Consider the following 12,572-nt stretch of genomic DNA (forward strand, 5'->3'; position numbering starts at 1 on the left):
TGATTTATTTTAGGGCAATTGAGGCAGATGTGGGTGCCCTGCTCTGGGATGGTAAGCCGGCCAGCATCGCCATGAATAAATTGGTAAAGGGATGGTACGATGGGGGAATTGCCCTTCCAAATACAACTACTGGGCCTCTCAGCTGATTTTACTAAATCAATGACTTTATGCCCCCCAAATGAAACCGGCATTCCGCTCTGACAGAAATTGTTTAGGAGAGGGAGGAGTTATGAGAGCCCTGTACAATAAAAATCTTAAAACATCACTAGTGGGACCCACAGCACACACAGTTCAAATTTGGCATACAGCACTTAAAAAGCTAGGATGGGACAGTCTCATAACGCAACTGACTCCGCTCTGGGAAAGTCAACGGTTGGGTAGACTCAGTACTAATAAAGGTTTTGCACACTGGGACTCAATCTGGATCTCAACGGTAAGGACAGGAGAACATCTAGATCCATCCTAACATGGTTTTCGTGCAGAACATAGCACGGAATCCGCCCTGATCAAGTCTGTGGAAGACATTAGAAGAGTGATGGACGCAGGAGGCAGAGCCGCCCTGATCTTGTTGGATCTTTCCGCGGCCTTCGACATGGTCCATCACAAGTTGTTGATGGACCGGTTGAGGGCCTGTGGAGTTCAAGGAAAGGCATTGAAGATCTTACAGGCCTTCCTTTCCAATAGGACTCAGACGGTGGCACTGGGGGACTTTGAATCACCTTATTTTGTGCTCCCTTGTGGAGTTCCCCAGGGGTCCTCACTGAGCCCGACCCTTTTTAATGTGTATGTCTCCACCCTAGTGACGGGTATTCGATCCTTTGGTTTTAACCTCACAGCATACGCTGATGACACACAGATAGTGGTGTCATTGCTGCCGGGCGAAATAGACATCACAGCTGACAGGTTCAAAGGCTGTATGCGAGAAGTGGGTAACTGGATGACACAAAACTGTCTTAAGCTCAACTCTACAAAGACAGAAGTGCTACTCTTTGGTTCCAAAGACAACTTCTGGTCCCCGAGATGGTGGCCAGAAGAAATGGGAACCCTCCCCTCTCCAGTGGCGAAGGTGAAAAATGTAGGCATCCTGGTGGATGATTCATTATCCTTCAAACCACAGATCAATGCTCTTTCCTCATCCACGCATTACATCCTTAAAACAATTAGGAAAGTGCTGCCATTTCTGGAGTTAGAGCATAGAAAAACTGTGGTTACTGGATTGGTTCTTTCACGTTTAGTCTATTGTAACAGCCTTATGTTGAACGCCCAACAGGGCTTCATAAACAAGCTCCAGATCCTGCAGAATGCAGCCGCACGCCTGATCACTGACAGCCCCAAGTTCGCATCGGTAGCTCAGGATCTGATGAAACTACACTGGTTACCAGTCCGGAAAAGAATAATATTCAAGGCACTCTGCGTGGTCTTCAAGGCACTGCACGACCTTGGCCCTCGATGTATGAAGCTGCTCTTCCACTGGCACAAGCCTGCAAGAACCCTAAGATCAGGTGAGCAGGCGTTGGTGTCAGTCCCCAGAGTCAAGAAAGCAAGATGGGGGGGGGCAGAAGTTTTTCCCTAGGCGCGGCAGTAGCCTGGAACAGATTACCACTCAACATCAGACAATCTTCTGACCTGTTATCTTTCAGAAGAGCGCTTAAGACCTGGCTCTTTACTCACTAAAGTCCTTTACCCACATACACTAGTTCAATTATGTTAGCGCCAGGACACCTCCGGGTAACAGTACGCTCTAGAAATGTTAAAAATAAAATAAACAAAATAAGAGATCTCTGGCAAAAGGGGGAGATAGTTACTTTTGCACACCTCCAAGAACAATATGAAATGGTACCCATGGAACTATTTTGTTACACCCAAATCTGACATGCACTCACGAAAGCCATTTCAGTGGGCACTATACTCCCCGAGGCCTCTCCATTAGGGGATAGGCTCCTAATAGATTGGTTGGACAAAATAGCCATTTCCCTGACCTAACGTAAAATGATCAACAATCAACCGGATCCCACAAAATTTCTCCACGAGAAATGGCTGGGGGAGGTAGGGGACTTAGATGAGACTGATTGGCAAGAGGCACTCAAGTCCCCCCCCCCCCGGGAAGTGGCACTGTCCTCAAATTACGATATGTACAATTAAAGATACTCCAGCACATCTATTACACAAGAGTAACCCTACATAAGATAGGGAAGACCGATAGCCAACTCTGTCAGAGGCAATGTGGCGCAGTTGGTACCTTTTATCATACACTGTGGGAATGCCCAATGATAGTAACCTAGTGGGAAACAATTATTCACGTAATTACACAAGTTGACGTAGTGACGGTCACCCCCTCTGCCCAAGAGATGTTTCCTAAATAAATGGAAATCCAAAGACCACAACCACGCGGCTCAAGACTGGGCGACACTAGGTATGTTGTACGCAAAACGTAGTATAGCCAAGCACTGAGGAACTCAATCCACTCCGATGTACCAAGAATGGTGTGGGGACATGGATGGAGCTATGGTGGCAGAGAGGGCGGTATATATGCATCTGGGTGTCCCAGGGAAATGGGAACGAATATGGGGAAAGTGGAACATTAGAGGGAACATTTGTGCTCCGCTTCCGAGTGGGTCACCAGTGGACTCGAGTTGATTAAAACGGGTGTGAGACCATGTCAATCAAGTTATTATAAAGTAATTGAAGTAACTGTATAGCTTTAACAGACACAAGTGTACTGGGAAGAGTAAATGGAACAACAGTATTCGTTCTGTAACCGTATAATTGCAAGTTTAATCTGTAATAAATAAAAATAATTATATATAGTTTCTCAATAATTATAGTATCATTCAGGTTACAGATGTATATTAGGAGATTTGCTTTGGTTGTCTCTCTTCAGAGAAAATTGAAGGAAGTGGAGCTCATCTGTGAGATTATGGACTATGAGGACTTTAAATATTACCATGGCGGGCGGATGGTTGGCGGACGGAAAGACCGGCCGCCACGCATCTGATGTGCTCCTTGAGCCCGCCGGTTTATCGGTGGGACATCCAATCCCTACAATGGTGGTGGTGCCTGCCAGGCATCGCTGTAGGGATTATAATGTTCCCTTTCACCTGCCTTTTCATGGTGGGTACCCTGCCATGAAAAGGTAGGCTGAAAGGGACTCTGGGGGCCCGTAGTGGGACCCCCATGCCCGCTTGCCCTGGGGGTTGTGGAGTACACCTATGGTGCCCGCCTACATATCCCTGCACCATGTTGGCAGGCACCATATGGTGCCTGCCATGTAGTGCAGGGATATGTAATCTCTCCCCTTTTTGCATTGCAACCTCAGTAATGCCTCTGTCGGACCGCCGACAGCCTGTCGGGCATCCTATTTGCAATAGGGTGGCAGGCGGACAAAAGTCCACCCACCATCCCAATCAGCCCCTATATCCAAAACACCTTCTCCATCCTGAACAAACTGACACTTCAAAAAAGAACAAAACCCAAATGGGGACACAAAGCATCCAGTGGCTGGCCCAACCATGAATTATACATTATAAAAATACAATGCCATCTCCAGAGAGTGGCTACGGTGGGATTACCAATATGAACTGGAGTGGACAGATTGTTGTACAAGGGGTTTGATTCAAAAAGTTAACTTACACTTTTTTAGTAATCTACAGTTTTGAGTACGGCTATTCTCAAAAAACAAATGTAAAGCAGTAGTAAAAAAATAGTAGTAAGTCCATCACAACATATTGCCAACCACTAGTACTGTAATTTACTCATAAAAAACAATGGACATAGAGCATTTAAAAACATGTAGGAAATATGTTAAATTAAATGCAAATATTTTAAATAGTTTTTATTTTATTTAATGATAAAACATGTAATACCATAATTTGAATTAAAAATTCATGCAACAATAATTTTTATTAACTTATAACAAGACTAATTTTGAATAAGTCAGTGTATCATTTTTTATAATGATTAATGTATAAATAAATTATTTATTTCTTCAGGTGGGAATTTTCGTCATTTAAACTTCAGAAAAACAATTTTAATTCAATTTTATATATTTTCTTTAAAGATTTTTTCAAAATTAAGTTACTAGTGCTATAGAATTTGGTATTTTGTTCTACATTTAAATTAAATATATACAATTAATTTACATTAGTATTTAAGATACAAATATTTGAAATATTGTTTTTGAGTTGAATTAGCTTTTTTCTTTTCCTTTTTTTGACTTACCCATTACTTGTACTAAGACGGTCCCGCAGTCTAGAACCATAGCCTCAATGTAACTGCTTGTGGACTCTGGTTTATGGGCACCATTTGCCAGGAGCAGTTCTTCCTTAGACTCTTCTGAAATCTGCTATTCAGTAAACTGTGTTCCAACCTTATCTGAGCAGCCTCTACAGTTACTAAATGGTTGAGGAGGTTTGTTTTGGAATTGTGCAATCTATTTGGGGACTGCTACTGATGTAAGCATTGTCTAAGTTCTTTGAAAACCATAACCAACATAATGCCTCAACAAGAGCAGCAGAGCTACAGCTTCGGCTCTTCAACATGGGTTGCCAGAGCAAAGGGTCTCAGTCTAAGCATCTGCACCAGAGGGAGGGAAAGAGCTCACAAGGTGGAGGCAGCTGTTGTACGAGCATATGGGATGCTCACAGGACAACAGTGTGAGAAAAAAATAATTGATTATTAACGATCAGAACTAAATGAACTAAAAGGGAACAGAAGAAGTCCACATTTTCAGGATAGGCCAAAGTTAGATTCTGACAAACAAGGGGATAGCATTGGTCTTCAAGTCCCAGACTTCACTAGGGATAACTCCACTGGTGAGCCTTGATAAGACAGTTGAAGTAGGCCTTTGAGACAGAAGCAAGAACCATAATACACCACTGAGATTCAACCAATGTCAGAAGCCACTTCTGAGTCCCCTGAAAAATATGAGTAAATACATAAGTCTGTGACATTGATTGTGTTATATTGTGTTGCTGGTAGAATATTGTACTTTAAGTACTTTCTTTTTTAGGACAATTTACTGGCGGGCATTGATTTACTGAAATCTATTAGCACTAGATTTAGTTCTAAGTCTCTAACCTTCACATCATCTATTGAGTAAGGCCTGGATAACTGCATCATTACACTGAGGATTAAGTGCTAAAGGAGTTGACTCAATGTTCAGTTTTAGGTCAAAAAGTAATTTAGGTTCTGAGACATCAGGATAAAAGTCCCAATTGGTCCCCCAATACTCCCATACCAGTTCCCACAATACCTCAATGAAGAGATAATGAGAAGATGCTGACAACACAGTGTCTGCCACTCAGTATCTGTAGGGCCCTCTTTTTTCTGGGTTGACAGCTTTTTCATGGAGGAAAGACAACCATGGCAATGCTTGCGGTTCTGAAACTCGTAATATGCATGGCAGTACCGCACCGGAACCACCAGCATATTACTGAGGCCCTGACCATCGCACCACCACCAGGGAACATCTGGACCGCCATTGCTGCACCGCCAGAAGTCTGGCGGTCTTCAAACTGCCAGTCTCGTAATGTGGCCCTAAGTGATCTTGAAAACCTGAAAGCCCAGCCTGCTCAAGGGTCACACATTCTGGTAATATACTCCCTTCAGTAAAAATATTGGTGCAATCTTTTACCTCAAATGTAAGTGCTCTGGAGACCTTTGCAATCATTATTGCACTAAATAAAATCATACACGAGGTGCTCGCAATTTACCAAGTGGGATAGTTATCTCCTGTTCTAAATGTTGCCCAAAGAAATGGGGTATATCACTGTTCTGATGTTTCCTTGACAATGTTATGTTATGTTAAAATTTCTCATAAAGCGCACATACATCGATTGATTTCTTGGCGCTGGACTTAAGGTATTGCTGAAACCCCATATATGTAGTTGTCTGCAGAATCTAGTTATAAGCTTGGGTAAAGAGCCAAGTCTTAAGAAGCCTACAGAATCTAGAAAGTTCAGTGCAGGTTCCAATGTCTAAAGGAAGAGTGTTCCAGAAGCTGGGTGCCAATACTGCAAACCTGGAGCCACCTATTTGTTTCCGTTTGTAGGATGGAATGGTTAGAAGGCTCTTGTGGGCGGGGCGTAAGCTACGTGCAGGTAAATATTTCTGACAAGTCTGGATATAAATTTTGGGCTAGCTGGCACCATGCTAACTTAGGAAATATTAATAGGTCTGACCTATCAACATTTGGCAGGGTGCAGTGTCTGCCAAAAATCTCATAATTATGATATGTGAAGAAAAGGACTGTGCACCAAAGAATGTTGTCAAAAAAGCTTCCCATTTATCCAAATGTATCCTTTATTCTTTTTTTCAGTCTTTTAAGCCTGGCTGTGGTTGAATTGTAAAAGACTGAAAAAAAGAATGAAGGATACATTTGGATAAATGGGAAGCTTTTTTGACTCCATTCTTTAGTGCACCGTCCTTTTCTTCATGAATTCGGGTATCTGATCCTCAGTGGAGCGAAAGTGCGGCGAGCTCCGACAGTGCTTGCACAGGCAAACGACTTATAGATTTACTTTAAAATTGTGATGCTGAACCATGGTCACCCGCATTGTTCCTTTTGAACTAATTATGATATGTGCCCTGGTGGCGGGAGTTACTATACATAACGGTCAGGCGCGCAACACCCATTGGACTCACCGGGCTTCAGCCCCCCCCCCGTCGTGTGTGGCAGCCCGGGATGAGACAGATTCCGGGCACACACAGAGCTGCACCCGAACGTTTCACAGGTCTTTAAATGACCATTTAAATGTTAATTCGGCCTTGCAGTTGTTTCACCCCCTTCTAAGAGCCCCTGCCGCTCGACTTGCCTACTGATTAAAGCTTTAGCCCCCCCAAAATTATTTATTAGCCCCCCCTAAAATTCGGCTCTAGTTGCGCCTCTGATAACGGTATTACCAGGCACGCTGGTAAATTAGGCCTTTGTGGTGTAGGGCATAATCTTTCACTTGAGTCAATTTTACTAACACACCTGATATAAATGATCTGTATACGTATGGAAAACCCAAGCTCGCCTATATGTTATTGGGGTCATAAGGAATGATTTGAGGACTCTAGTGAGAAGTGTGCTACTGAAATCTAGCGAGATAATAATAATAATAATAATAATAATAATAATAATAATAAAACCATTTTTAAAGCGCCTGGTTACACTCAAGACACTGTGTCCCCGAGCTAAAACTACTGCTACTCCCAGGAGACAGAAGACCGGAAGTAAGTGGCCTAGGTCAAAGGAACCTAGAACCTAGAAGATCCCACTCAATTTCCATTGCACTTGGATGTCCATCCTAAATGCGAATTGTGGAAATCTTGAATACCTGGATTGACCATCGGTGATTGGCAGTGGGTGCTCGTATACAAAACTGGCACAGGCTGACTGTCATTAAGGGATGTACCAAGTCAGGTTTTAGCATAACTAATAAATATGCACGTAACTCTGCATCCAGACGTATTGGGATTAAATATAGCTCATGAATATTCATTGAGAAAACCGACTGGATTCATCCCTTGCGCATCATGAGTGAGTAACCTCCGCCTTGAAGAGCCCTGCACGTGACACCTGTGCTGAGAGAGAGGGAGGGTGCGAAACAGGAGCAGAGAGACACTGTTGGACGGTAAAATTTGGCGGAAAACACAGACGGGAAGACACAGAAACTGAAACTGTGAGAGGCGCAGAAACTGCAGGTAAAAATAAAGCAGATAAAACCCAGGTGGAATTCGAGCAAGCTGTTCTCATCAACACTGCTGCTCCCTCCTGTCAGCGGGACTGTCAAACAGGCAGTGCTCGTAATGAAAGGAAAAATATTTTATTCAGATTTATTAATTTGAAAATGAAGCAGGCCTGTCGAGAGGGGGACAGTTCTTCTCAATCTGTCATCGTTGAACCACCCGCCGCTGACACCGGGATTCATTTGTCTTGTCGGCTCTGACAGTCGGATTTTCCCAGAGCTCTTCCTAGCGGCTCGCCCTGGGATTTTAAACCGGATAAAACACATTCCGACAAGGAACAGCCTCTTTATTAATGCAAATTACACGAGGAAAAAAATGCTAGCAGCAGCTCCAGTGTTCTTATTTCTGCGTCAGTCATTTTTTATTTACATTTATATGCATTTTTCAGTTTTAATAAAAGAAGACCAGGCCGTTCTCTGACATTTATGGACAGTTTGTTCCAAAAAATGATGCCGTCTCCATAATTGTATGCAGCCAAATCCTGATTTTTCCTTTTTTCTTGGGGGGAGGAGGGGGGCAGTTTTTCTATAAAGAAGCAAGTTCCACCACAGATTGCTAGTATATTGTCATTTACACAGTCGATCAGACTAACACTGGTAGGAGCATGATTATTTATATGTTGCCAATACCATAGCGAATGTGAGGTCGAGTACTGGTTGGAAGATTTGCTCTACTGTTATTCTTATGGCTACTGACTCGAATACTTCCATGCATCAATCCATCCATCTATCTATCCGAGGACCACAACTCTCCTCGGCTTCCAGAAGGCATACACGAACTCTAAAAATACTTGCACCGAAGTTTAATGTCAATAACCACAAAAAAGTTCAAGGATCAGCACAAAACTCCGAAAGCGTTGATCACGAATGGGTGGCTGCCTCACCCCCTATTAGTTTTGTCTTCAGTGACGTCACTGACATTGTCATGAGTGATGTAATATGTGAGGTGCGTAAAATCTGAACCAAATTATAACGTACCTTTAACCTTTAGTTTTTTTAGTGAATTGATAAAGTTTAGAAAACTTTAATTTCCCAACTATGATGTCCCTGTAACCTTTGCATATTGTAATGAATTTCTAATGTTTTTGTAATTTTATTTTCGAACATGACTGTATCCTTTGTTTTTTCAGTGAACATATATATAAATATGTATGTGTATATATATATATATATATATATATATATATATATATACATATATATATATATATATATACATATATATATATATATGACATACAAAAACTGTCCCTGTTTTCAGGAACAGTTAGGAGCACGCTGTGGGTATAAGCAGTCCTTAAATACACCCAGCATGACGCGTTTCGTCTTAACAGACTTCCTCAGATGCTGTACGGTGAAAAAGGAAACCAAGGTTACTAGGTTCTTTTTAAAAGCAATTTAATAGGCTCCTCCTGATTTGCAGCGAGGTAGGACTACACTGACATAGCCGTTCCTCAATGTTTTCGGCCGCCATCTTAGAGTGTTGGTCCCAATGTTCCTCATCAACCTCATGTTGTTTATGGCAATGTTTTAGTTGATGAGCGCTTGATTTTGCTGCATTGCGAAGAGACGTCCCACTCAAGACGCGTTGTTGCACTGCCAAGTTGGTTTGTGGAGCGATGCTTTTGACCCATTACATCTGCCGCTAGTGATAGTCCAAATCCGAGAGTTCCGATATAAGTAATCTTTCTCTGACATGTGGTCATGTTCCAACCCTTTGGTTAGCGGATGCTTCGTATCATGGGCAGCGGCGGTTCCGGCAGAATCAATATTCTAAGATAACCATACCAAGTCCACCTATTCCGCCGAACACATTTTTTGATGGGTGCCTCCTTCGTGCAAGTGGTATGCACGTGATTAATGACATACAAAAACTGTCCCTGTTTTCAGGAACAGTTAGGAGCACGCTGTGGGTATAAGCAGTCCTTAAATACACCCAGCATGACGCGTTTCGTCTTAACAGACTTCCTCAGATGCTGTACGGTGAAAAAGGAAACCAAGGTTACTAGGTTCTTTTTAAAAGCAATTTAATAGGCTCCTCCTGATTTGCAGCGAGGTAGGACTACACTGACATAGCCGTTCCTCAATGTTTTCGGCCGCCATCTTAGAGTGTTGGTCCCAATGTTCCTCATCAACCTCATGTTGTTTATGGCAATGTTTTAGTTGATGAGCGCTTGATTTTGCTGCATTGCGAAGAGACGTCCCACTCAAGACGCGTTGTTGCACTGCCAAGTTGGTTTGTGGAGCGATGCTTTTTGACCCATTACATCTGCCGCTAGTGATAGTCCAAATCCGAGAGTTCCGATATAAGTAATCTTTCTCTGACATGTGGTCATGTTCCAACCCTTTGGTTAGCGGATGCTTCGTATCATGGGCAGCGGCGGTTCCGGCAGAATCAATATTCTAAGATAACCATACCAAGTCCACTTATTCCGCCGAACACATTTTTTGATGGGTGCCTCCTTCGTGCAAGTGGTATGCACGTGATTAATGACATACAAAAACTGTCCCTGTTTTCAGGAACAGTTAGGAGCACGCTGTGGGTATAAGCAGTCCTTAAATACACCCAGCATGACGCGTTTCGTCTTAACAGACTTCCTCAGATGCTGTACGGTGAAAAAGGAAACCAAGGTTACTAGGTTCTTTTTAAAAGCAATTTAATAGGCTCCTCCTGATTTGCAGCGAGGTAGGACTACACTGACATAGCCGTTCCTCAATGTTTTCGGCCGCCATCTTAGAGTGTTGGTCCCAATGTTCCTCATCAACCTCATGTTGTTTATGGCAATGTTTTAGTTGATGAGCGCTTGATTTTGCTGCATTGCGAAGAGACGTCCCACTCAAGACGCGTTGTTGCACTGCCAAGTTGGTTTGTGGAGCGATGCTTTTTGACCCATTACATCTGCCGCTAGTGATAGTCCAAATCCGAGAGTTCCGATATAAGTAATCTTTCTCTGACATGTGGTCATGTTCCAACCCTTTGGTTAGCGGATGCTTCGTATCATGGGCAGCGGCGGTTCCGGCAGAATCAATATTCTAAGATAACCATACCAAGTCCACTTATTCCGCCGAACACATTTTTTGATGGGTGCCTCCTTCGTGCAAGTGGTATGCACGTGATTAATGACATACAAAAACTGTCCCTGTTTTCAGGAACAGTTAGGAGCACGCTGTGGGTATAAGCAGTCCTTAAATACACCCAGCATGACGCGTTTCGTCTTAACAGACTTCCTCAGATGCTGTACGGTGAAAAAGGAAACCAAGGTTACTAGGTTCTTTTTAAAAGCAATTTAATAGGCTCCTCCTGATTTGCAGCGAGGTAGGACTACACTGACATAGCCGTTCCTCAATGTTTTCGGCCGCCATCTTAGAGTGTTGGTCCCAATGTTCCTCATCAACCTCATGTTGTTTATGGCAATGTTTTAGTTGATGAGCGCTTGATTTTGCTGCATTGCGAAGAGACGTCCCACTCAAGACGCGTTGTTGCACTGCCAAGTTGGTTTGTGGAGTGATGCTTTTTGACCCATTACATCTGCCGCTAGTGATAGTCCAAATCCGAGAGTTCCGATATAAGTAATCTTTCTCTGACATGTGGTCATGTTCCAACCCTTTGGTTAGCGGATGCTTCGTATCATGGGCAGCGGCGGTTCCGGCAGAATCAATATTCTAAGATAACCATACCAAGTCCACCTATTCCGCCGAACACATTTTTTGATGGGTGCCTCCTTCGTGCAAGTGGTATGCACGTGATTAATGACATACAAAAACTGTCCCTGTTTTCAGGAACAGTTAGGAGCACGCTGTGGGTATAAGCAGTCCTTAAATACACCCAGCATGACGCGTTTCGTCTTAACAGACTTCCTCAGATGCTGTACGGTGAAAAAGGAAACCAAGGTTACTAGGTTCTTTTTAAAAGCAATTTAATAGGCTCCTCCTGATTTGCAGCGAGGTAGGACTACACTGACATAGCCGTTCCTCAATGTTTTCGGCCGCCATCTTAGAGTGTTGGTCCCAATGTTCCTCATCAACCTCATGTTGTTTATGGCAATGTTTTAGTTGATGAGCGCTTGATTTTGCTGCATTGCGAAGAGACGTCCCACTCAAGACGCGTTGTTGCACTGCCAAGTTGGTTTGTGGAGCGATGCTTTTTGACCCATTACATCTGCCGCTAGTGATAGTCCAAATCCGAGAGTTCCGATATAAGTAATCTTTCTCTGACATGTGGTCATGTTCCAACCCTTTGGTTAGCGGATGCTTCGTATCATGGGCAGCGGCGGTTCCGGCAGAATCAATATTCTAAGATAACCATACCAAGTCCACTTATTCCGCCGAACACATTTTTTGATGGGTGCCTCCTTCGTGCAAGTGGTATGCACGTGATTAATGACATACAAAAACTGTCCCTGTTTTCAGGAACAGTTAGGAGCACGCTGTGGGTATAAGCAGTCCTTAAATACACCCAGCATGACGCGTTTCGTCTTAACAGACTTCCTCAGATGCTGTACGGTGAAAAAGGAAACCAAGGTTACTAGGTTCTTTTTAAAAGCAATTTAATAGGCTCCTCCTGATTTGCAGCGAGGTAGGACTACACTGACATAGCCGTTCCTCAATGTTTTCGGCCGCCATCTTAGAGTGTTGGTCCCAATGTTCCTCATCAACCTCATGTTGTTTATGGCAATGTTTTAGTTGATGAGCGCTTGATTTTGCTGCATTGCGAAGAGACGTCCCACTCAAGACGCGTTGTTGCACTGCCAAGTTGGTTTGTGGAGCGATGCTTTTTGACCCATTACATCTGCCGCTAGTGATAGTCCAAATCCGAGAGTTCCGATATAAGTAATCTTTCTC

This window comes from Lissotriton vulgaris, chromosome 1_1 (genome assembly GCF_964263255.1).
Source record: "Lissotriton vulgaris chromosome 1_1, aLisVul1.2, whole genome shotgun sequence".
Taxonomy (NCBI): Eukaryota; Metazoa; Chordata; class Amphibia; order Caudata; family Salamandridae; genus Lissotriton; species Lissotriton vulgaris.